The following is a 26,903-nucleotide window of genomic DNA, read 5'->3' on the forward strand; positions in this document are numbered from 1 at the left end:
CCACAAGTGGGGTACACCACAAATAGATCTGTTTGCCTCCCCTCTGAACAGACAGCTTCCACTCTTTTGTACCAGGGCACCCAGTCCCTTAGTGAGGGCAACAGATCCCTTTTTCTATCTCATGAAAGGGGATGTTTCTCTATGCATTTTTCCCCTTCCCATTCCTACAAAAAAAGTCCTGTTGAAAATTCAGCAAGACAAACCAAAAATATTGTTGTTGACTCCCTTTTGGTCAAGACAGCATTGGTTCTCCCTCCTGCTGCATTTAGCCAGGGACAATCATCACAAATTACCTCAGAGAGTGGACCTTCTCACATAGGACAAGGGATCCCTAATCCATCCCTACTTGGAGTCTCTGAACTTAACCCTGTGGGTGATGAGAGTTTTGATCCCTTTCAGACACTTTTACACTGACGACATGCTTAATGTCCTGCAGGAGGCCAGGAAACCTAGTAGTAGGAGTTCTTATTTGTCCAGATGGAAAAGATTATCCATTTGGTGTCTTCAAAGACAGCTAGACCCATTTCAAGGAGAAGTCCCTTTATTGCTGTCCTAACTGTGTGAATTGTTGCAAGCAGGGCTAGCTTACTCTTCTGTTAAGGTCCACCTAGTGGCTATTTCGGCTTGTTTGCCTCTTATAGGTTCATAGGTTCATACTAGGCTATCTGCCCTAGGGCATTTATAAGCCTAGCCAGAATGTGTTTGGCTTTCGCCACCCATTTTAAATTTATTTTGCTATGCCCTTTTTCGAGGTCAGTATACTGTGCCTCTGTCTAACAGTGACACAGAAGTGATACCCGGGGTAAACCTACGATCTCCCATCCACTCATCAAGATTCCTCTTGAAGAGAGTCAATGAGGGACTCTGCCTAACCTGGACTGGGATTTTATTCCAGAGTGAAGGGAGCCTCTGGGTTATGAATCTGTCCCTCCAGCATGTCCTATTTATTTCAGTGCTGAGGTTCAAGTCTCTCGAGCGTAGCTCGATGGGATTTGGATTTTCTGAGGTGCAGCATGTCCATTAATTCCGGGTTGGACATGGCTTTATAAGTCAGGCACAGATCACCTCTGAACAGGCGGTATGCCACTGAGTAGAGCTGGAGTTTCTTTAACCGGGCAGCATATGGCATCTGTTTGAGCCCTTTGATCCTCTTGGTGAGGTACTTTTGGGGTCTTTCCAGTTGCTGCAGGTGTCTGGTAAGGTACATCCCAAAAGGGGCATTGTACTCAATTATGGGCCTGATGAGGGATGAGTAAAGAGGCACGATGACCTCCCTGATCTAGATGTGAATCCCTTCATGATTAGGTGGGCTATATAAAATGTTTTTCTAACCACTTTGGCCACGTGGTTGTCAAATGAGAGATTGCTATCAACTTGGGTCCCCAGGTCCCTAATTACTTCTTCTGTACTTAATGGATTACCACCTATGTGGTAATTTGTGGGCACTTTGTTTTGCCAAAGGGGATGACTATTCACTTTTGGCATTTAGCTTGAGGCCATGGCTCTGGCACCAGTTGTCTGTTTCTATGAGGCCCTTTTGGAGGATGCTTGTGTCGGCTGGAGAGTCGATTATGGCCCAGTTTGCAGTCATCTGCAACTTGGTCAGCCACAGTCCTTCCGTGTTGGCCTGTACCTCCGAGAAATATATACCGAACAAGAGAGGTCCCAGGACTGAGCCTTGTGGGACACCACTTGTAACTGGTTTGGAGTCTGACATGGCTCCAGCAATTCTAACCATGTGGGTTCTGTCCTTGAGCCAGTTTGCAATCCATCTAGTGACATAGGGGTTTATATTTAAGCTGGTGAGCTTATCTATAATGCCCGAGTGGGGTATTGTATCGAAGGCTTTTGCGAGGTCCAGGTAGGCTGTGTGGACCACTTTCCCCTCGTCAATGGCCTTTGTGACTGTTTCAAAGAAATCAACCAGGTTTAAGAGGCAGGATCTGCCCTTAACAAAGCTGAACTGGGTAGGATCCAGTGTCTGTAGGTCCCCAATATCTTTATTTATGAGGTCCATGATGATCCTTTCCATAGCTTTGCAGACCAAGCTAGTCAGGCTTATGGGGCGATAGTTTCCAGGATCCGTTGAGGCACCACCTTTATGGAGAGGGACCACTGTTGCTGTATGCCACTCTTTGGGCACATATCCTGTAGTAAGGCTGAGATTGAACAGTAGTTTTATGTTTGGGTTTAGCTCTTCTTGGAGTTCATGTAGGACGCAGCCGGGACACCGCCTGGTCCCATTGATGCTGTGTTTTTGCTTTGGAGAGGGCGGCTCTTACCTGAGCATCTGAGATGTCAGGGGGGCAGCACTCTGTTGGGATAGATATTTGCCCTTTTGGTGGGGAAGGGGAGAAGTTTGCGCTGAACCTGTCAGCTAGGATGTTGGCAATGTCTGTGGGTTCAGTGTATTTTTTGTCATTTTGGACTAATTCTGAGCATATCTGGGAATTACCACCCAGGTTCCTAACATAACTAAAGAAAGCCTTGTGATTATCCTTAGTGTCCTGTGCAATTTTTCTCTCGAAGCTGGCCTTAGACAATTTTATGAGTGCCCATAGTTTTTTGCTAATACTGATCAGTGATGCCTTCCCTTTTTGGGATTTTGCTCTATCATTTAGTAGCTTCCTCCTTCTATTGTATAGTTTGTTTATGGCTGGGGTCCACCAGACAGGATGTCTGCCTTTGGAGGATTTGGTCTTTGTTTTATTTGGGATCGCATGATCCATGCATTCCTGAAGATGTTCATAGAATGCGTTTATAAAGGATTCTGCGGTCTGGGCCATATTTTCCACAGGCCCGGGGGCTTTGAAGGTTTCCACCTCGGTTTTGAGGAGTGTGAAATTTGCTTTAGAGAAGTTTTTCACTGTGGTTTTCTGGGCAGGGGGTGGGGTCGGGATGTGAATATCCAGTGAGATTAGTTTATGGTCTGATCTTACCAGTGAGGGATACACTTCTGGTCTGGAGCATAGAGTCCCCATGTTGGTGATGATCAGGTCCAGTATGTTTTCCCCTCTTGTGGGAGTGGTAACAAGTTGTTCCATAGCATTTGAGTTTATAAATTCTAGGAACCTTTGGGCTAGGGTGTTGGAGCTAGAGTAATGCTCCCAGTCTATGTTTGGGTAGTTGAAGTCACCCAATGTAATGGTGTTTGGAGAGACCTTCATATTTTCCAGTGTTCTCAGGAAGGCCGAGTGGGGTTCCTGGGTTTGGGAGGGTGGTCTGTAGCAGGCTATAAACTGGAAGGCAGTTTTACCCACTGTTAGTTGCACATGGATAGTCTGTGATGCTTCGTGCTTTGCCACCAACCTGGAGGTGTGGGTATCTTTGATGAATATCGATACTCCCCCTCCTTTTGTGGTTCGGTCCAAGTTTTGGGGCGAAAAGCATGGTATGAGGTATAACCTGGTAGTGCTGGGGTGCTCTCGGGAGCCTTGAACCAGGTTTCTGTTACTGCACAGATATTGATGTTCTCCATGCTAAGGAGAGTTTCGAGTGCGTGCATCTTGAGGTTTAGACTTCTGGCGTTGAGTAGCAATACTCTTAGTTTCTTATCCCTTAGGTGGGTTTGTCTTTTCAGCCTTGCCTAAAAAAGGCACTATGGGGGTAGCAAGAGCCTTTGCCAATATCCGAAAGCCCAGGGGTGACAGGTGCAAGCCGTCCCTAGCGAAGCATCGTGGCTTGTCGAACATATCATCCCAAGCTGACAGGCATTGGATCCCCTTTGAATGACACCAGTACTTAAGCCTATTGTTGAAATTGATCATCTTGTCTTCATATTGTGGCATCATTCTTGGTGAGGGTAAGATGCTACTCAAGGTCAGGGTCATACCGGCCTGGGCTACATGCTCAGAGAGCTCCTTTATGTCTCTTTTCATGCAGTCCAGGGAGGTACGTCTCAGGTCATTCACACCAGCATGGACAATGACTGAGTCATATTTGTACTTGCCTTGGAGTGACCTGAGTGCTTGTGTTATGTGGCGGATCCTAGCGCCTGACAGGCTGCTCACCGTGACCCTCTCCTTGTTCAACCTGGTGAGCAGGACGACAGTGTGCCTGACGATAAAGTCACCTATTACAAGTGTATCAGGTGTGTTGTTTAGTCTTAAGGGCTGTGACTGTTCGGCACACTGGCTTTGTGAGATATGTGTTGCACGTGTTTTGTTTTGGGGTAGCGGTTGCTTGGGTGTCTGCTTTGGAGGTCTCTGCTGCTTAGGCAGATCTTTATTTAGTGCCTCTGAGTATGTTTTTGTGTGATTATGTGTTTGGTTTGCTGTCGTGGTAGGTCTATGTGAGACTGGAATTGTAGTGAGTGTGGTTTCCTTCTCCTCCTGACTGGTTATGCCAGTACTGAGTTGAGGGAGCTTAGCCTCCAGTTTGGCTATATGGTTGCATCTCTCACATGTGTTGGAATTTGTTGGGAGGAGGAGAGGGTTGTCTGTGTACATGAGGCAGTTGTAACATTGCCTCAAAATTCCCAGATTCACCAGCTGGACCAGAGAGGAGATTGACAACTGACCTTTGGACATGCTAGAATAATATTGGGAATTCCTTAATAATTGAAAACAAGGGCCAGTGGGGAGTGAGGGTGTAGTGCTTTTAATTTTTAGTGCTGACTTATATAATTGCTTTAGTGAGCAAGTGCCAGGTAACTCAAGTGCAATGTGTTACAGGTAACTTAAATGCAAAAACGACAAACAGTAACTTTCTTTCAAGTGAAACAAGGAAATAAGTGCAGTAAGCATTGCAGGTATCACTAGTGATCCACAGAAGCGCTGAGAAGCCGCATATTAGGTGGAATTAGCGTTCCAGGGAAATAACAAGCAAACAAACAACAAGCATATAAACAAAGCTAGATTCAGCAGGCCTGGATCTAGTCTATGCTACAGCAAACAAGGTGTACCTATTTCAGTAAGATACAGTTCAAATATTCAGGCACTATAAACCTTTAACCAGAAATTCCCAGCTCAGAAGGGCAGAGTCCAGCCTCTTCTCCCACAAGAGTGCAGACCACGAACCTTCTTAATGTAAAATAACTGGCCTGAAGCCCAAGTGCTTAAACCAGAACTAATACACTTTAAGAATAACAGACACTGGGCTCTCAATCAGCAGTTACCAACTTAGAAGGATGAAAGCTACCTGTCCTGCCACCACAGTGCATGCCACAAACCTTCCTAATGTAAAACAACTGGTCTAAAGCCCAAGTGCTTAATCCAAAAGACTTAGAATGATAGCTACACTTTAATCAAGTTACTACCAAGCAGTAATAAATACAATTGAATACTTTAGAGAATGCCTGGATTAGTATTCAAGTTACACAAACAAAGCTAGATCCAGCAGGCCCGAATCCAGTGTATGCCACAGCAAACAAGGCGCACCAACTTCAGTAAGAAGCAGTTCAAATATGCATGCACTATAAGCCTTTAACCAGAAATTCCCAGCTCAGAAGGGCAGAGTCCAGCCTCTCCTCCCACAAGAGTGCAGACCACGAACCCTCTTAATGTAAAGTAACTGGCCTGAAAGCCCAAGTGCTTAAACCAGAATTAATACACTGTTAGAATAAAGACACTGAGCCCTCAATCAGCAGTTCCCAACCTAGAAGGATGTAAGCTACCTGTTCTGCCACTACAGTGCAGACCACAAACCCTCTCAGTGCAAAACAACTGGTCCGAAGCCCAAGTGTTTAAACCAAAAGGCTTAGAATGAGTTACACCAAGCAGTAATAAATACAATTGAGTACTTTTAAGATGATGCAAAAGTAAAATAAAGTAGGTAGAAACACAAGTACAGTAAAAGCAGATGAAATTTTTTTTTTTCTGAACAAGTGCTGAGATCAAAGAAACAGATTTGAGTGCTGAAACTAGAAAACTGGCTAGTTATAAGAAAAAAAAAACTAAGCTAGAAGGCTTCCCTCCAACACAGAAGGGCTTGGGGGCTCAGAAGTCTACAAATAGTCTGTACCACTTAACAGGAAACAAGCTTAAATTTTTTTTTCTGTTTCCCAGATGCTCTCTTTGTACACAGTAGGAGTGCCTGAAATCAGAATATGATCTCACTGCACTCAGTTGAGTGAGCAAATGAGATGGTCCCAGAAGGAGTATCCAAACACAAATTTACAAGAGGGGCGGGCAGATCAGATGAAGCAGGGTATAAAGGCGCATGACCGACCTCCATCCGCTCGCCCTTCTATGTCCGAATACATCTCAGCGCTGTGGCGTCCGCTCGCTCTGAAATTTTTCGCTTTTCAGGCGTCACCGATACCAAGTTGACCTGGCGGCCTCGCTAGGGGCTTTTTTTGTTTTTCTTGCCCAGTTACTTACGTTGCAAGTGAAAAGAACAATTGTATTTTGTGTTTTTGCCATACCTATAATAAAGTTTGCACTCGCTTGTAATTCCTTGTTTAACGATTTTTCTACTGAGTTTCAGACCGTATTTTGTTTGGCTAAGACAAGCGACGGCAAGTTCCGGAACAGATTGCGCTAGAAGCGCACTTGGGCTTTGTTAAAGGGTGTAATATGCCGCCGGGATCCAGGGCACCCTGACTTTATGCTAGCTTTAAGACACCCAAAGCCTACTAAGAATGATTCGCCCCGGTTCGGACGCTTTTTGAGTTGTAGGGAAGCTGCCAGCCAACAGGGTGGGTTCCGCGCTTCTTTTGGTTGAGTCCCAGGGGGGGAATTTTTGTAGAGTCAGATGTGGCCTCCTTTTCGGGCAGGTTTTCTCTGAAGGCCTCTCTCAGGCTACTATTGGCCCTTCTATGCCTAGGGGTGGTTGTGGGCTTTCAGGGATGTTTCTACAAAGCTCCCTTCTCAACCTGAGTCTCCTTGCTCTTCCTTATTCTGCCTTCTATGCCTCCTTCAGGGAGCTTGGGATGGAGTTTCTGTTGGAAACTTCTAGAGGACTTGAGCTTTAATTAGAGTCTTCTTGCTCCTCATTCAAGAGGCCCAGTCTGGAGCCAGAGTTGGACAGTTTGGAGTTCAGAGGAGATGATTCAGAAGACATGGCTTTCTATGTTCAAGGCTGAAGACATATTCTGATTTCCCTGCATGGGATGAGAGGAGGGCCTTTCAGAGATTTCGCTTTCTTCTTTTGAGAGTCCATTCCATGAGGGAGGAGGATTCATGGGGCATTGCAGGGAGATGGACTCCTCCGTTCTGATAGGGAGTGCAGTTCATACCACAGAGCATAGACTCTTAGCTATAGCATTTTTTTGGGGAGCATTTCCATGATGGAGTTCCGGAAGCTTCCCTTGGACTTCTTGTTAAACCGGAGCATGTTTAGGGGGAACCAGTTTTACCATACAGGGTGTACCTCAGCTTTAGGCCGGCTTATGGGAGTATCAGGCAGACTTCGAGCTGCTAGAACCCCCCCTGTCCCATTTAGTTCCTCTGTTGTTAAGAACATATCCCTTTAAGCTAAGTAGCCTCTGGATAAAATATGTGGGGTAGCCCCAGATTATTTTACTCAACTGTTATTCAGAATTTGATCTGCTGGTTTCATAGATAGAAGTATCAGGAATGGGGATAGAAGGTGTCCTCTCTCAGAAGTGGTAAGAAGGCAGTGGGCACTGGGAGTTTAAAATGTTGAAGGATTTGAATGCATGTACACATGTTTACTGGTAAATTGATTTTGCAATGTGGTTTTGAAAGAGTGGCGGGTTTTCTCTTCTAGGGGGTGCGCCACTGGTTCATTTATGGAGGGCACGCTCTTTTGCAAGGATCAGAATTTGTCTGAGCATGTTAAGTCCTGAATTCTGGATGCCTTCTTTACAGTCTGAAGTTTGGTTTGGTTCTCCTGTGCCTGCAGTCTTAAAGAAATGGAAGACAGCATAAGTCTGGATGCCCCTTTACAGTTTGACAGTCTGTACTCCAAAGTTGACGAGAAATTGGCTCAGTAGGGTAAACGCATTCTCAGTCCCAGATTAAGTCTAAAGGCATTTAGGAGTGGTGCAGGTAGCCTGAGTGGAGTTCAGGCTAAATCTGGGGAGTTCGGCGCCTCGCATCTTTCTTGAAGGGCGATCCAGGGGCCAGGCGGGCAGGCTGGGCAGCCTGTACTCTTTTCCAGATGGAGTGCCTGCGTGCAGCCTGCTGGAACCTTTGGGGGAGGTTTCATGTAAAATTGGCATTTAATGACCATTTCCATACCCTGCCAGATTCATTATCTATTCTTATTTTGGGAGTCCTTTTCCAGATTTACGCTCCTTCACTCTTTTTTGGCATTTAGTCACCCAAAGGATATGGGCATTATAAGTTAAATTTCTTTTCTATCTTTTCAAATTGGAGCTATGCCTGGCCAGCCTTCCCCTCCCTCAGCCTCCTAGGATTTTATGAGCTCACAGACAAATTTCTTTTTACTTTCAACGTGGAGACCAATTACAGTCAGTCTATCAGTCAACATTTCTACCTGGACATTCCAAAGTTCTTGATGCTGACTTTGGAACAACTTTACCCTCTGTTGACCAAGATCACTGGATGGTTACCTGGATGGATTCCAGGCTTACCTCAACTGACTTCAGGCCCACTTGCAGGAGGTTTGGGAGTGGCTCATCTAAATTTACAGAATCTTATCAAAGGATCATCTTCATATTATCCTTTGGCCATGTTGCAGCCACAGATATAAAAGGTTCTTCTGGCTGCAGGATTTTTCCATTCTCAGTTGAATACAGATTTATCCTTATTTGGACTACTACCTGATTGTTCACAGCTCGCAAGAAAGGGGACGAACTTTTTCATCATCAGATTTATGTGATGATGGTGTTATGATGGACTATTTGTCTGCGAAATCAAAAACAAGTCTAGTCTAGTACCCTTCTTGACATGTGCTTCTGGGTGGGAGAATGCCTAGAGAGCCTAGAATCAGTTTTGACTTCTCAGGACAAGTGTCCAGGACATGTGAGACCATCTGATACCAATGTCCAGGCCCAGATTGCCTTTTGGACAAACAAGAACAGGTTCAGGGTAATTTGCATTCTGGAACTTTCACGGTCCAAATTGCATATACAAGGACATCCATCTTCATCTCAGGGTTCATGGCATCTTGTATTCTGGTACTTGAAGCCATATTAGGGTCATTCAGATAAATAATTCCTCATCATGAAGGAGTTTTTGTGTGCCCTCATCTAATGTCACCTAAATTCTCTCGGACCTTGCCTTCGCCAGGGAGGCGAGTGGTGATAACAGGAACATGCCTAAACAAGGGACTCAGGGGGACTCACACCTCACGTGGTGCAGTGGAAGGACTGCGGCCTGTCAAACTCCATTTTGGGAGCACATCAAAATAAAGGAAATAGCAAAAGTCCAATTCACTTTTCAAAACTTTCACATCACATACAGGACAAGTTAGAGCAAGAAGCAACCAGACAACCTTACTGTCCTTTCAACATCAAGCAGGGGGGGAAGTCAACTTACAAACAGAATTCAGTGTGAATCATGCTGGGGCATCACCACTGCTCAGGCCCCTACACCCCAATCTTGATGAATTGAGTTTCTACCAGGAATCTACACCTCCTTAAAAATCTTATCCTTCTACCAAAGGCCATTGGCTCCTTAATGGGGTATTCAGTTGACAGATCTTGGAGTCTCAAGTATAACGAATAACCTGCAGATCTCTATTTCAACACCAAACAGTGTTGCACCAAAAGTCAGACACACAAAATTTCATCAACTTCTTTGGTAAGCAACCAGTTGTAAAGTTTTTAACAATCTGTTTCATCACACAGCTTGACCTTGCCAAGATCAGACAGTTCAACAAAATTTCATTGATATGCCTTTTTTCCCAAGCATAGTTTAAAGGCCAGGACAGCACTTTTGAACAAGAGAACAACACAGGTGCCTCCCACCTTTTGAGTGCACCGGACAACCTCCAAGGGCCTCGTCACTGAGGAGTTGTCACTTTGTCACCTTCAGGCCTCAGTCACTGAGACCGCACCTTCAAGATTCAGTCTGTTCTCACAACTCAATGTCAGTCTCTCTGTTTTTTTTCTGTGAGGGTGAGGCTGCTTCCACAACTAAAGTTTTGAATGTGACTGTCCTTTTTTGGAGGCTATTGTTATTTGGAAGAAAGAGGAGGATAAATGGAGAAGGAGATTTTTTTTGGGAGGGAAGGAAATTTCTTTGATGTTCCAACAAGGATTTAAGTGTCTCTCCAAAATTGATTACCGATGTGTTCAATTCTGCTCACTATGATTCTCACCTCCTTTGTTCTCTCTGCTCCCGCATTTCTGCATGTTGCAGCCATTTCTGCTCCTGTATTATCTGACCCTTGGGTATTCTCTCATCCTTGCTTGGCATCATTTATGAGACCCAAGGATGTACTTATCCTCTTTGAGCTTTTGTCCTCTGCTTGTGTTGGAAAAACTTACCTACAACCTTTGAGCCTGCTTTTTTGTCCGATTAGCTACTCTGCAAAGAAGAATTTGTGCTTTTGTTGGCCCTCATGGCACTGCTTACCTTTCTAATTTCACAGGGATAGGGGGCAAGTTTCTGGTCCTGATTTCCTCCTGATTTAGTAAAAGTGTGCACACCTTTTCCCTGCTATCAAAGTCTTTTCTTTGCTGGCCTTTAAATCAAACCCTTCAAATATTCACTTTTTAAATTTTACTATACTTTGCAAACCTTAATTTTATACGGGATTATTTGGAGATAATGTTGGCTATTTGAGTATCTGAGCAGTTTTTCTTTTATTTCTGCAGAATGTTTCAGGTTCAGACTTTTTCTAAAAGGGTTTGTTCTACACTGGATTGGGTTTTGTATTTCTTTCTGTTATTCCCATCATGGTTTTGAGATTCCTGCCTGCTTCAGATTCATGGTCATTGGGCTACAGTTCCAATTAGGGCTCCCTACTTAGGGGTAGCTACAAAACTAGGTAGCTTACATTTTGAGGTAGCAGTCTAGTGCATACCTTTACTTACATAAACACCTTCCTTCCTTTATTTTGTCACCTTTCTAAGGATGCACCACTTGCCTTTTTACAGGGGCATTTTAGGGGCCCCTGCCGCTTTATGATTTTTTTCCATTTCCCTTTCCCTGCTGCTTGATTTTACCATCCATAAGTAAGGGCAGCATGCAATTGGAGACATAAACATAGTACAGTTTTGTATTGTATGTGAACATTTTGAAGATCCAAAGACTGCAGATCCATGCAGTCCACTTTCCCCCCACTCTGACTACCTTTCTCCTCCTTTTTTCCCGTTTTGAGTTGGCTGCTGATGTTTTGGGAGGTATTCTGTTGTTGCTGTTTTGGTTTTTGGTTTTCGCCTTCTTTTCCTTCTATTCGCTAAAAGAAAAGATTCTGAGCGTCGGACGCCGGCCATTATACCCTGGCGGCCCGACGCCTGATGACTAGGATCTAGGTGAGCCATGACCAACGCCACTAATACTCTGGTGACTGCTGGGGACCAACTAGAGACAGTAGACTAAGTAAGGACTGCAGCAATGTGGATGTGACACCAACATTAGTGGTAGGTACACAAAACTGTACTTTTCAAGGCCACTAAGATTAACACCAAAACAAAAACACTAACTGAAGAGCAGAGTCAAAACTTCCAGTTCAGTTAATATTCCTGCAACACAGTTAAAATCAATTTAAGTACTGTATTTTTTGAAAAAAGTGCAGATAAAGGTACTTAAATTCTCTTATACGTCCAGTTGAATACAGCAAGTTCTTAGCCGGCCAAAGCTGAGGTTTTAAAGCAGAAAATGTTTCACATTGTACCACTTAAATAGGCAAGGACAGGAAATCAAAGAATGTGGCTACCCCCACACCTGTAATTACTAGCAAATAACAAAATTCAGCAAACACTGACTAACTTCCAGTTCAGTTAATATTCCTGCAACACAGTTAAAATCAATTTAAATACTGTATTTTTTTGAAAAAAAAGTGCAGATAAAGGTACTTAAATTCTCTTATACGTCCAGTTGAATACAGCAAGTTCTTAGCCGGCCAAAGCTGAGGCTGACCTTCCACTTGCCTCCTGACTTCCAGTGAAGTTATTTCTTAAAGGAGTACTGCATCTCAGGCCCCCCCCGGGAGGCCAGTTCCACCCCCATGGGACCTTAACTACATTTTAGAGAAGCTCACTGTTGCTCCTTTTGAACTAGCATCAAAAGCCACTCTGAAATATTTCACTTGGAAGACTGTGCTTTTGGTGGTCCTGACATCAGCCAGAGCTTCAGGCCCTCAAGGCCACCACACCTTTTCTAATCTTACACAAGGATAGAGTGACCCTAATGGCCAACCCGTCCTTCATGCCTAAGGTGGTCAATGAGCTGCCCCTGAACCAATGTATTCACCTTTCCACCATTTTTCCACATCCCCAGAATGACATTGAGAGAGTCCTGCATTCCCTTGATGTTCACAGACAACTAAGATTCTACCTTAACAAAACCAAGTCCCTTAGGAGATCAGAGCAATTGTTTGTCTCATTTCACGTCAGAGCTTTGGGAAAAGCTGTGACAAAACAGACTATTTCTGCCTGGATTTCCAGGGCCATCTCCTTCTGTTACACCTACCATGGCAAACATCTGACCTCAAAAAGTAAAGCCCACGCCACTAGAGCTACAACCTCATCTGGAGCCTTCTTCAAAGGGCTGGACACTGCTTCCAGTCTAGAAGCAGCTACATGAACATCTGTCCATACCTTCACCAAACACTACAAACTGGTCCATATTTCCAGGTCTAGAGCAGGGTTTGCTAGGGCATTCCCACATCGATTCTTAGAAAACAGTTCCATACTGCCCACCTCTTCTTCCCTTTGAGCTTTGGCACTCACTCAAAGGCTACGAATAGTGGAACATGGAAATAGAAGGACGTATAATAGTTGTGTTAAATCTTACCATAACCATAGATGCCTTTCTTTTCAATGTTGCAGTATTCTATCCCTCATTCTTACCCTCTCTGGAGTGTTTATGTGCAAATGTTACTTTTATGGCCCACACACCCTACTGCCAACATCAGACATCCCATGTACCTTGCAGTGACTAAAGCTTTTGTATACTGACTGGATGTTCGGGTAGCTAAACAGGGGATAACCCAAAGGTTATGAATACTGCAACATGGAAGAGAATGACATCTATGATTATGGTAAGATTTTGCAAAACTATTCTTTCTCTTCCTAGTATTTCTAGTGATCAAGTCATATCAGTGCTCTCTAAGGCCAAAAACATGGCCTCAATGGCACAAGATAACATTGCAGGTTGCTTACTAAGCAGTCTAAAACAGGACCTAGCTGACCCACTTGCTGTTCTCTTTAACCATAGCCTGAGAACTGACTTTGTACCAGCAGAATGGAGAACAGCCACAGTAACCCCATTGCATAAAGGGGGGCAACCAGCTGACCCTGGGAACTATAGACCCACAATTCTAACCAGCCTCATCTGCAAGGCCGTGGAAAGGATCATCATGGACCTTATCAACAAGGACATAGGTGACCTTCAAACTCTAGACCCAACCCAGTTTGGCTTTATTAAGGGTAGATTGTGCTTATTGAACCTGGTAGACTTCTTCAAGAAAGTCACTAAAGCCCTGGATGAAGGTAAAGACATTGCATATATCCTATCTGGACTTAGCCAAAGCCTTTGACACAATCCTCCACTTGGGTGTAATTGAAAAACTCTCCCAGCTAGGTGTTTCCCCTTGCATCACTAGATGGGTAGCTAATTGGCACACCAACAGAACACATACTGTCAAAGTTGGTGACTGCACCTCTACCAGTAGACCCGTCACCAGTGGCGTACTGCAAGGATCTGTACTGGGCCCTTTACTATTTGGAATGTATTTCTCAGACATCCACGTTAAAGTAGGCAGGCTTTCGCTTGCTAAGTTTGCTGATGATTGTAAACTAGGTGCAATTTTTGAGTCCCCCAGTGATGTTAACACATTACAGGAGGGGCTAACACAAACAAATGACTGGTACCAAAGTCACAGTCTAAAACTAAAAGCAGTAAAGTGCCACCAACTGACCCTGCACTATTATCCCATTTGGCAAAGTGGAATTCCCCACTAATTACAATATTAACAGCAGTTCAAACTCAGTGGTGTGAGATCTGGGAACACAGACCGACAGCAATCTGAACTTCGACCATCAAGTTTCCACGGTGGTAAGGAAAGCCTTCTACATTGCAGATCTCATAAGTAAAGACATCGCATCCAGGTCTAAGGATGTCATAACGGCACTTTACTCAACCCTAATCAGACCATTAATAGAGTACAGTGCTTCCTTCTTCAGGTATCTCACTAGACACCTACAGCAACTTGAGAGACCACAGAGGTTTCTCACTAAGAAGATACAGGGTCTAGCCCTGTCACTGTATTCTGTATCTTATAGACTATTGAGAGACAACTTGTGCCTGTCCTACAGGGCAGTCTCTGACATTGACCTAATGGAAATGCTGCACATCCTCAAATTAAATGGCACTAGAGTCACTCGCTGTAGGGATCTCAGCTTTGCCAGTGACATTAACAGAACATGTTGGAGAGACAGGTATGTCTCCCAGAGATTGCCGCCCCTCTGGAATAAACTTCCACTTCAAGTGAAGTAGAGCTCCTCAATGACCGTATTCAAGCGCAACTTGAACAAATGGATGGGTGACCACAAATTCACCCTGGGGGTAGCACCCATGTCCCTCACGGACAGGGGTAGTCTGTGTTGATCTGTAAAGTATGTCCACCTAACCAAGGACAATTGAGGCAACCTGGGATTATCAAGGCTAGGCTTATAAAGGCTCTAGGGCCACTAGCCTAGTAAGCTCATATGAACTTATGAACATTTACCAAAAATTTATTATACGTAAAAGATGGGAATAATAACTTTTTAATACAATGATACTTTCTGTAATGTCTTTGGTCTCACAAATAAATACAAAGAAAGAATAGTGTGTTATATTAAAAAATGTAGAGTGCAAATAGCTGTGCTACAGGAGACGCACTTGGATAACTGAACATGTGATTTTATTTTTCAGGATAGTTACTCAGTGGAATACCTAGGACAAAGGAAATGAGGAGTAATTGAATTCTGAGGGAGCACCAGAGTTTATAGATGGTCTTACAACTCCAGAACATGTGTATTATATCAACATGAGGGAGAGTGCAGAAAGGACATGTTAAGTTTTTATTACATCCAAATTTTTGTAAAACAACTGGGGTGTAGTAAGAGTTATTATTTATCATTAGCTGTGTGTAAATTAGATTTTTGAGGGGGGGGGTCAAGTTTAGTGCATTTCTGTTTGCTTCATACTTAGATTCACTAGAGATTTCATCCTGTATTGAATCCCAGTATTTGGAAAATAAAAGTAAATGGCTATGTATAATGGATGACCCAAGTTTATAAGTATGTGAGATCATTTTGTTTTTTAGGGAGAGCGAATTGATGATTGATTGTGTTAATTGAATATCTTGTTCCATAACTCTGTATTTAAGGAATTTTTGTTTTATAAGTAAGCTGAGTTGTCTTAAAATAGGGTCATATTTATTAGGAGCCCCAAATAAAGTTTTAACCTCTGCTGCATTTTTTGTACTATAAAAATGCCAGACTGTAGCCTTCTTGATAATAGGAAAGTTAGATAGGTCAATCATTTTCTTATTGATTTTTAAATTTGGATTCAGATGTATGGGTTGAAGAATATGGATTGTATTTTGCAAATTAAGGGATTTCATCAGATTATGAAAAATAAGAATTATGAGAAAACTACATTTTCTTGGCAAACTATGATCCTTAATATTGTTCCTATTCAAATCAACGGTACTTGTCGTCATGTTCTTGTCTCAGTTTGTGCTCTCCTTAAATATTTCATTACTGAAAATTGGATCAACCCCTCAGCAATTTCATGGGAAAACTTTAAGGGTATGGCAATAAAATATATATCAGTGCACAAAATGTGCACGAATAGCAAAAAGAAAAAGAATTATTTTTAAAAAATATTGGGAAAATCTCTTTGATCTAATCCGGAATAAGTAAAATCTAGCAAATTTTTTTCTTATATATTTGCATTCCAAGCTGGATCCTTTTTGTACTAGGTACGGTCCAAAATTATTTGATAATGTAAACATTACACTTTACTAATTGTCTTATGTCATTTTATTCGGAGAGGTTCTCTGACATCCATGATGTAAATATATTGTAAATATGGTGTAAATAGGTTTTTAGGACATGTATAGTTTACTTTAGGTGGTATACCCCCAAAATAGTTAATAGTTTATACTTTATATAATAGTATGTTATCTGATTAAAGTTATCCTCCTCTTGGGAGGCCTGATTTCTGTTTGTATTATGTTTTTCTGGGGCACCCTAGTGAATGTTTTACCTGTTCAGGAGTAAGGTACTTGTTACAATAACTGCTTGTCTATAAATCAAAACTTGTTGTTAACTGTTTGTATTAATTTAGAATGTACTTTACTTTCTTTTTCTTGGTTTGATGTACCTTACAAGTTCCTTATCTTGTATTTATTTTCATTTTTTTTTTGTAAAAGTTTTAAAACTAATAAAAATATTTTTGAAAGGAAAAGAGGAGTACCTGTATTAATTGCAAGAAGAGCTGCAACAGTGATATAAGAAAATAAAAAAAGATAATAATGATAGATTTGTAGTACTAAGGGGCTACTGGCAAGGGGGAAGGAGGAGGATTACACTGGCATGTATGTGTATTCTACCTAAAACTGCTACAATGGAGCTTAGGAAACTTCTGGGAGAAATAATCAGCTTTTGGCAAGGAATATTACTTATAGCTGGAGACTGGAATTTGATTTGCAACAGTGAAGATGTGTCTGGGGGTCCAGAAGGAAAAATATAGCAAAGAAGGGTAGATTTTTTGAAGAAATTTATGAAAATGTTTGGCATGGAAGATGTGAATTCAGTACTAAGAGTTCAGAGTGCATTTACATATTATTCCCCCAAGATAGAAAAGCTGGGCTAGGCTAGACAGAACTTACATTTCACAGGAGCATGTACATTTAATTGAAGGTTTTGATACACACACAGTAACAATTTCAGATCATGCACCAATAATAACTAAAATGAAAATGCAGGATAATAGGTTCATAGGTAGGTACTAGGCTATCTGCCCAAGGGCCTACGTAAGCCTAGCCAACAACGTTCCCTGGCTTACGCCACCCAAGAAAAGATTATATCACCCCAGATGGGACTCGAACCCACAGTCCCTGGCTTAGGAGGCCAATGCCTTATCCATTAGGCCACTCGGGCCTGATGGATAAAGAAATAAAAGTGAGACACTGGCACTTTTCTACCTATCTGTTGAAAACAGAGGAGTTTAAGTAGAGTTTAAAAATAGAGTGGAAATAAAAGAAAGGGAGATATGGTTAAGAAGTAACAAGAATTATTTGGAGGGGCTGACAAATGTTAAAAGTATTATAAAATAGGAAGAATTCCATAGAACAAGAACAAGAACAATTGCAGGATGCTAAACAGAAAATAAGGGATTACCTCAGTAATATGCATGAGTTTAGAAAGATTACTGTTAAGCAGCTGTTTTTTGATAATAACTCTAGAGCACAAAATCAAATCTTTTAGCACAACAACTCAGACAACAGAAAGTAGAAAGGGCTGTCACTATGCTTAGGGAGACTATAACAAGGAAAATAACGAGATCCTGTAGAAGTATTGGAAATATTTTAGAATTTCTATGAAAGTCTGTATAAAGCAGAGAAATATCGAAATCAAGAAAAAGGTACTAATGGAAACCTTTATGGAGGAATGAAATATGCCAAGGTTAGAGATAGATGAGGCTAAATTACTAGCAGTTAGGATAGGAGGAGATGAAAAGGAAATGGTGATATATAACTACACTACAGGAAAGTCCCCAGGAATAGATGGTATACCTGTAGAAGTTTGGAAGCTAGCAGGGGAAAAAAGTGATAAAGATCTGAAAGGTTTTGTTTAACAGTACTTTAACAGGAGAAGTACCACCAACATCCTGGAGGAAAGCAGTGGTAGCTGTAAAGCCTAAAGAGGGTAAAGATCCATCAGATCCAGCTTCATATAAGCCCATTTCAGTACTAAACCATGATTATAAAGTGTTTATTTCTAAAAGAATGTCAAAAGTGATAAAATTGTTAGATATGGATCATTGTGGTTTTGTAGAGGACAGTACGGTACATTGATGATCCAGAGGAAAGCAAAATGTAAGAAAATATCACTGTTGGTGGGTCTTGATGTAGAGAAAGCATTTGACAAAGTAAGCTGGGAATTTATGAGCAGGGCAAGGGAAGCATTTGCATTCCCTGATAAAATTATAAGGTTGGTTAGGAGGATATTTGACAGATTGGAGGTGAAAAGTAAAGAGGGTGGGTTCCTCTCGGATAATTTCTGCTTGAGCAGAGGAACCAGGCAGGGGTGTCCTCTTTTCCCTTTGTTATTTGCATTGTATTTAGAACCATTGTCAGAGAAAATAAGGGACTCAGAAATTCGAGAATATATTAATTGGTATGGTATTCAAGAAAAGCTAGATCTATTTACAGATGATATTATTTTATAACTGATAAAACCAGAAATGACATTACAGTGTTGTGGAACATTTTGAGACAGTTTCATATTTTTTCAGGATACAAAATTAATGAAGCTAAAACAAAGGCAATAGTAGTAAATTATGTACCCACACACAAATTGGTTCAGCAATATCCATGTTTATGGGGACATGATAAAATGAAGTATTTAGGAGTATGGATTAAAAATGATTCCAGTGTGGCAGTTAAGGATATGTGGGAAGAGACTGAACAAAAGATAATACAAAAACTGAGACATTGGAATCTCTGTTGTATGGATATGTATAGTAAGCAGCTAAAATGTTTTTAGTCCCTTAAATCTTATACACAGGTCAGGCATATTTTTATCAACCAGAGAAGTTGTGGATAGGAATTAATAAAGAGCTGAAGAATTTTATCTGGGAGGGAAGATGGCAGAAGTCAAGTGGGATAAGCTGATTCTTCCAGTAGAAAAAGGCGGATTGGGATTACCCGATTTGAAGGGGTATTTCAGGAGAACACAGTTAAGGCTCCTGTACATAGCATAAGCAGAAAACTATAATTCACAGTGGAAAGAGATGATGTTGATGAAACCGGGAAAGCTCAAGAAACAAGGTGAGACTGGGATTTTTGATGCAGACCTTTAGGGAAGATAACAATAACCATAAAGAATATTATTATATTCATAAAGTAGCAGAACTAAGTCAACATGGAAATGGAGAAAGGAGATTCTGCCAATAGGGATGAAGGGATATAAACAGTAGGCAAAAGGGAGCTGGAATTTGTTGTAGAAAACTGGCAAATGAACCAAGGTATTGGGAGCAAATAAGTAGAGAGAGAAAGGTAATAGAATGGGAAGACGCCAAGAATTTGTTTGGACTGCAGATTTGAGATTGCCTTCCATATCAAGGATTGATATCAGAGTATAGGCAAAGAGAAAGAAATAGTGGGTCCTAAACGAAACACCAGCACTGGTGGAGTTTTTAGTAGAATCTGTCACAGAAGTTGCTGTTAAAAAAGGAAGAATTAGTAAAGCATATGAAATATTGCATGATATCTATAAGAATCAATCAGAAGAGGTTAGAAAGGACTGGGAGGAGAGATTGGATAAGCAATTCACAAAGAAACAATTGAAGGATATGTGTATGTCTCCCAAATATGCAACAAAATCTAGATTTAGTATTTTTGCTTGGAAATGTTTACATAGATATTTGTATACTCCAAGCAGACTCTAGAAAAAAAAATCCTTAGCTAGATAGCAAATGTTGGAGGTGTGATGGAGAAGAATGAGGTACTTGGAAGCATATTTCCTGAGAATGTAGTGAGTTGGCAGACTTTAAAGATTCCCTGCAGACAACTCTATCAGAAATACTGGGTGACGAAATTGATGTAACTAGGGAAATGATTTTTCTGAGCTTTGATACAGAACCAGAATTGCCTAAACAAAGTAATGCCTTGCTGAGTCTAATTATCCTGGCTGCCAAAAATGCAATTACTAAAAAATGGAAATCAAAGACTAAATCAGCTGTACTAGAAGTAGTGAATATACTAACAGAGATAAACAGCTGGAACTGGGATCTTTAGAAAAGGGTAGGAGAAAATTACATAAGAAAAATGGGAATTGTAGGAAAAATGCATATGGGGAGGAATGAGGTTTAAAAGAAGGCAGGATTTGAATGAACGCTGTAATGTTTGTTTGGCAATGATTGGTTAGATTATAAGTTATGTATAATGTTTGCACCTAAAAATATGTCAGTATGGTTTGTGATGTAAAATGCCTGCAACTAAGATTATGTCAATACAGTTTGTTTTTATTTATATAAATGCATGATTCCCCATATTGTAAGAGATAATTTAATAAAGATGTTGCTTGTTTAAAGAAAAACTACAAGAAGTTTGCTTTATTCCATTTGTTTAGCTGAAATTAATGGCATCAGCATCAATGCAGTTTTTCCATTTGTATATGGGGTCGAGGTGTTATATCCACAGTGACCAAGTCATCTAGAGCCAATGTTCACACTGCTGAGTGGCTAGAACTGACATGGATGTAAATTAACATTTCAAATACATTAATTCTATTTTGAAAGTGCACTTTGGTGGCTCAGTACACATTTCAAGGAAAAAAAACCACCATGTAATTTGAAAAGTATTTTTTAACTGTAAAACATAGTTGCTGTGTCAAAGCCTAGAATGACAAGGTAGACATTGTGTTTGTTTTGTTAATTCCTGAAAAGTAAAGTGTTTGTGTTCTTAGAAGAAAAGCAAGTTAAAATAGCCCAGTTAGTCAGTCCTTCAAATGCATTTAACGTTATGCGTCTCCTGTCCCCCTTCCTGTACTGATCACATGACCTCATGAATGCTTCCACAGAATCTCTTTCCATTATCAATTCAAGTAGTCCTTTCCATGGAACTATATCCCATTCTGTGGAGAAGCACTTTTGCTGATCCAGGCAGTAGCTACAACCTACAATCTGCAGGTTCACTGTAAAATCTCGAAATACTGAAATCCCGAATTTCAGTATTTCGAAATTACATAGCCAAAAACCTTTAAATCCCGAAAACCCATAATCGTGAAACTCAAAATCCCAAAAGTACACTACACACAGGGCACACATATAAACATACACACAACTTCCCCCCACAAGCACACAGACAAACCTAGACCACATGTAAGCAGAAAGGCAGGTCCCAATGCACCCCCCCCATGTGGGGGGCTTTGCCCCCCACCCCCCCTACTTATATATATACTAATTCCGAGATCGCACAATCAGACACACAAAGGTAACTCACACCCACATATTTCACAGTCCCTCGCACACACACATCACAGTCACAACACACATTGACATACACTAAAGCCCCCTAATCAACACACTTACACATACATACATACCCAAACTAACACCTAACCATTCACACACCGCAACACCAGAAGCGCTAATTCAAAATCTCCGTACTTCGGGATTTTGAATTTCGTGCTTCTGGTGTTTCAAGGCTTCGGTGTTATAAATTCGAAATACTGAAATTTGGGATTTCAGTATTTCGAAATTATGAACGGAACCCCAATCTGCTGCCTGGTCATCCTCATTCCACATTCTTACCTTTCTGGAGTCCTGTTAAGATATCCCTGATGCAGTCTTGCACACTCGTATCTTGTCTGCACTGCTTCTTCTTGCAGCTCACTGTGTTCCTTCACAAACTCCTTGTGTTGCATAATAACACTAACCGGCTAGGCTTCAGCTCAGTCTTGTTCTTTTGCTTTTTTTCCCCTTGTTCATTTTCACCTGCCACCTATTGTCTTAGTACTTCCATGGTGGTGCAGCAGTAGCGTTGTTGCCTCACAGCAAGAGGTTCTCCCGTTCGATTCTCGGCTTGGGTTGGGAGTGCCTTCTTTGTGGAGTCTGCATGTCCTCCCCGCAGTCGAGTGGGCGTTCGAAAGACATGCGTTGAATGGGCGTGCCTTCGTTGAAGGTTGGGTGTTGGGCTGGCAACTCGACACCATAAAAACTAACTGCCAATCATTAGCGGACCAGAGTTCCCCTGTGGTGACCCCTAACCGGGAAAAGCCGAAAGACAAACAACAACAACCTATTGTCTTAGTACTAAGCCCTTTCTCCTACTTCTGAGATAACAACTACTTTCCACCTTGTTTCAAAGGTAAGATAGTGGAGATGTACCTTTCCATGACATCTCTGAGCATCTGATCCCTTACAAAGAATTAGTGAATTTCTTAAGATGAATCTAATCCCTTACAAAGAACTAGCGCCTTTCATGAGATTAATCTAATCCCTTACAAAAAACTTTCCTAGGGCCTCTCTCTGTTCTTCCACAGGACTCTAACCCTTTCCCCTTTACTACTTGGAATACACTGTCATCTGTGCAGTTACTGAGACGTAGTTCAAAGGCACAGAAAGCATCCCTGCCGTACAGGGCTACAATGCCTTCTGTACACTCAGACCACAAACTGATCGTGAAAGAACAAGAGGAGCAGGTGTATCTATCTTCATTAAGGCTAAGTACACCTCGAGACTGGTCAAACAGAATGACTCTCTTGAGCTACTCCATGTCCAATTAACTATTGGCAAAGCTCCCACCACATCATAGCTAGCTGTAGGTCCTCCACCATGAAACAGGAAAAGCATACCATATACCTGGACTTGCTGTAGTCACTTGCCATACAGCCAAACACCACACTCATGGGTGATTTTAATTATCCTGCCATTGACTGAGAAGCATACACAACCACAAACATGCTGGCTCAGAGGTTCTTGGACTTTGTCAATGCATATTCTCTGGAGCAGCTAGTCAACACACCCACAGCAGGCTCAAATGTCCTGGATATAGTACTCACTAACAAGGGAGAACATTGCACCCCCTTTCCCCCTGTGCCTCATGTGATGTACTCCCTGCTAAAATCAGACCATAAATCAGTCTTGTTCAATGTAATTATAAGACCAGATACCCTATCAAGATGAAAAACACTTAAGTTTTCAAAGACAAACTACACTGTCTCCTACTAATTGATTTTATAAGAAGTTTCAAAGCTCCCTCAAATGCAGGTAACATGGACTCCTATGCAGAGGTACACCAGTGCCCTGTATAACCACTTAAGCAGTTGTATAAAATTATTTATTTATTTATTGACATTTGTTTATTGACATTTGTTTACCGGGTTTGTCCAACTGGGCTTGTGGCCCATTTTCAGTGGAGACCCGAGGAGAAAAGCTCCAGTAGTACATTCTAAACAAGTATAATTTTAAACAATATAGATATAATAGCAGTTATAGCAAAAATATTCACATATGTTGGGTTACATGCATAAAGTTAAAGTTGCATTAAAAAGAAGCTAAGTAACAATTTTACATTGATATAGTTCAATAGGTCAATAATAAAAAAATGTTTGTGTAAAATTATGCAAATGCATAGTAGACACATTGGAGAGAGAGGTGTAATGAGGTACTAAGTATGGTCCTTTTGAGGATACATAAAGGGAAGGAAGACTAGGTAGGGTCATGGCAAGGGCAGGTTCTGGAATTGAGAAAATAAGCTTTTAGTTCATTTTTAAAGTGTGAGGTGTAGGAGATTGAACGCAAGTCAAGGGGAAGTTTGTTCCAAGCATGGGCAAGGGAGTGTTTGTAGAGTAGTTTGCCTACTGACTTGTTTGGGTGGTAGATATCAAGTAATTGTTGGTTAGAAGTACGGAGGGTCTGGGATGGGATGTAGATGGAGACTAAGGAAGATAGAGATGAAAAGAAAGAGGGTTTATAAAGAATAGAGTGTAGCATATGAAATTGATAAGATAGCAGAAATTGGGGACGTTCATGCCATTGATGAGAGTTTAAACAAATGCAGTGGTGTGAGTTGTATGGGGAGTTAGTAATGAATCTGGCTATTTTATGGTAAGTCTGTTGGAGTTTGTTTAGAGTGGAGGCCTGGATATTGGTAAGAACTGGGGCAGCGTAAAAGAGGGAGGAGAGGAGGAGTGCCTGGCCCAGGGTAAGTCTAGATTCAGGGGTTAGGAATTTTTGTTCCGATATAGCAGACCTAGTTTCTGTTTTTTTTTATATACAGTGGAGTATGTGTAGGTTGAACTTTAGTTTGTCATCGATAATGACCCCTAGGAGTTTTGTGTGGGTGTCAGGTTGGATAGTTGTATTGTTAGAAGATGTAATAAAAAAGGAGATTTTGTGATGAGAAAGAGAACGGGGAAGGAAGGAAGAGTAGAAGTTTGGTCTTGTTGGGATTTAGGATCAATAGGTTGTGAGAGAGCCATTGTTCAGTGGATAGTAGGGCCTGTTGGGTCAGGGAGTGTAGTTCAGGAATGTTATTTGAGATGGATATAAGTGTGTAGTTGTCAGCATACTGAATAAGGGAGGATTCTTTGCTTGAGGTGTAAAGATCATTGGTGAAGATGTTAAACAAAAGGGGTCCTAAGATGGAGCCTTGGGGAACACCAGTGGAGATGGGAAGGAAAGGTGAGGAGGATGAGAGCCATTTGACAGATTGTTCCCTGTCAGATAGGTAACTATTAAACCAGGCAAGTGCAGAGGGGGATAGGTGGAGATTTGCGAGTTTGGATAGTAGTAGAGTATGAGAGAGAGTATCAAAGGCTTTGGAGAGATCTAGAAAGAGACAGGAAATGAATTGATTGTTGTCTAGGGCCTCTGCAATGATATAATTGAAGGAGAGGAGGGCAGTGGTGGTGCTGTGGTGAGGATGAAAGCCATGTTGGGTAGGGTAAGTAAGTGGTGTGTGAGGAGGTGATTGAGAAGCTGTGAGTGAATACATTTTTCTAATATCTTGGAGAGGGGGGACAGAATGGCAATGGGTCGGTAGTTTGAGGGGTCAGTGGAGTTTCCACCTTTATGAAAAGGGATAGTGAAGAAAGATTTCCAGAGGGTGGGGACAGTTGATTCCAGAGTAGATCGATTAATTAGTATAGATATAGGATAGGCAGTTGAGTCAGCAGCAAGTTTGAGGAATGTAGGAGATAGATTGTGAGTGGAAGGAAAGCAAGGTTTTAGCTTGAGTAGTAGAGATTTGATGTAAGTAATGGGAAGTGGCTCAAAAGAAAACAAAGTTGTGTTAGTGGGACTTAGAGGGGTGGGTGTCGAAGTAGAGTTTGGCTTAGAGGTTACCAGATTTTGGATGGAAGAGGTAAAGTGTTTATTCAGGAGGGTAGCTGTTTCCTGAGAGGAAGAATTAGGGTATGGAGAGGGATTAGTTGGCTTTCCAAGATAGAGGATGATGTTGAGAGTTGACCAAAATTTTCGAGGATTGGATTTGTTGTTAAGCTGAGCAGAGCTATAGTATAACTTTTTGTCATTAGTTGTATGTTTTTTTGCAAGGTTCCTCAGTTGCCTGTATTTTTGAAGAAAAAGTGGTTGTTTAGTTTTAGTCCAGGTTTTCTAAGCACAATCTCTTTGTTTCATAAGGCACATAGTCTCTTTGGAGAGCCAGGGAGCATAATTTGATTTTACTCTGATTTTCCTAGAGGGAGCTAAGGAGTTTAGAGTATTCTTGAAGATGCTTTTGAAAGTGCTTACAGCATCATTTAGGGGGAGGTGTTTTAGGATGGATCAATCTATGTTGTGAAGAATGGAGTTAAATTGGGATGAATTGAAAGTCGATAGTTTTCGACAGTCTTTGATAAGATGGGGTTCAGGAATATGGGAGTAGTGTCTTAAGATTGTGGTAGGGAGATGATCACTGAGGGAGTCAGGTAAGATGGTGAGATTGTGGTATTGGTGGGGGGAATTGGTAAGGATCCAGTCTATGATGGAGCTGGAAGTGGAATTTTTATGGAAGAGAGTGGGAGAAGTAGGTGGATACTGAGTTGGGGGGAGCCAGTTGTGAGTTTGGACCAATCAATGTTGACATCACCAAGGATAAGTGTCTCATATGGTATGCTGTGGGAGAACCAGGATAGGATATTTTCAAGAATGGCAGATTGTTACCAGGAGGAAGGTAGATAGAGGCAATTGCAATTTTTTTGTGGGGATTCAGAATGGCAGTTAAGGATGATGATTTCAGCTGGGAGGAAGTCAGGAATTGGGGAAGGGTATGGTGAGAGGTTAAGGTTGTTTGAGTAGAGGATGGCCACGCCACCACCTTTTTTTACAGGTCTATCAGATCAGAAGATGATATAACCTGATGGGAGTATTTCACTATTTGAGATTTGTGGCTTGAGCCAGGTTTCAGATAGGGAGAGGATGTGAGGGGCATTGAGAGCTAGCCATGAGTGCAACTAAGTGACTTTATTTGCTAGACTCTGAATATTCAGTGAGTAAATAGTTAAGTATTTGGATGGAGATGATTGTTGTGACTGTGACTGAGGTTGGTGACTTTTAGAGGAGTAAGATGGGGGCAGTGTAGAGGTAGTTTTGGGGAGAGAAGAGGGACCAGTGTTGGGATGGATATCTCCAGAACAAAGTAGGTTTTTAGTGAGGAGTGAGTGTGTAGTAGATGCTAGATGGAGTTTGAATAGTTTTGACTTAGCTTTGTGGGAAGGTTTAAAAACCTGTATTATGGATAGTTTATATAGACTTGAGGCAGAGGTAGTAAAGAGATTAGGGGAGATAGTAAAAAATGAAGTAGTTGGATATATGTTGTATGAGTGAGAAGTTGGTGAACATAGGAGTGGGTCAGAGAGATTGGAGTGGTAAGAGGTGGAGATAGAGAGAATAAGGAGTAGTGTAGAAAATTTTAGAAAATAATACATGTTGCAATGAAATATGGTCCGATAGAGTAGGTAGAAACAGTGGTATAGAGGAAGTGGTGTTGACAAGATTGACAGATTAGTAAGGTGGTTGTGGCAATAGGCAGGAAGTGGAATTGTAGTGGTTAGTGGGACAGGAAGGGGAGGGATAGTTAGGTATAAAGGTAATTGTAATGGGGTAGGTGGGAATGGGGGTAGGGTAGGGGAGCGAAGA

The 26,903-nt window shown here is 41.6% G+C and overlaps 1 protein-coding gene and 1 non-coding gene across 2 annotated transcripts in view; one reads left to right on the forward strand and one right to left on the reverse strand.

The window, feature by feature from the left end:
* Window positions 1-26,903, forward strand: part of FAM219A (family with sequence similarity 219 member A) — a 1,804,825-nt gene that overhangs the window by 820,659 nt on the left and 957,263 nt on the right. The gene's annotated exons all lie outside the window — the stretch shown is intronic.
* TRNAR-CCU lies at window positions 17,122-17,194 on the reverse strand. The gene has a single exon. It is a non-coding gene; the product is annotated as a tRNA-Arg (tRNA).

Source organism: Protopterus annectens, chromosome 1.part1 (assembly GCF_019279795.1).
Source record: "Protopterus annectens isolate FY-2018-M chromosome 1.part1, PAN1.0, whole genome shotgun sequence".
NCBI lineage: Eukaryota > Metazoa > Chordata > Ceratodontiformes > Protopteridae > Protopterus > Protopterus annectens.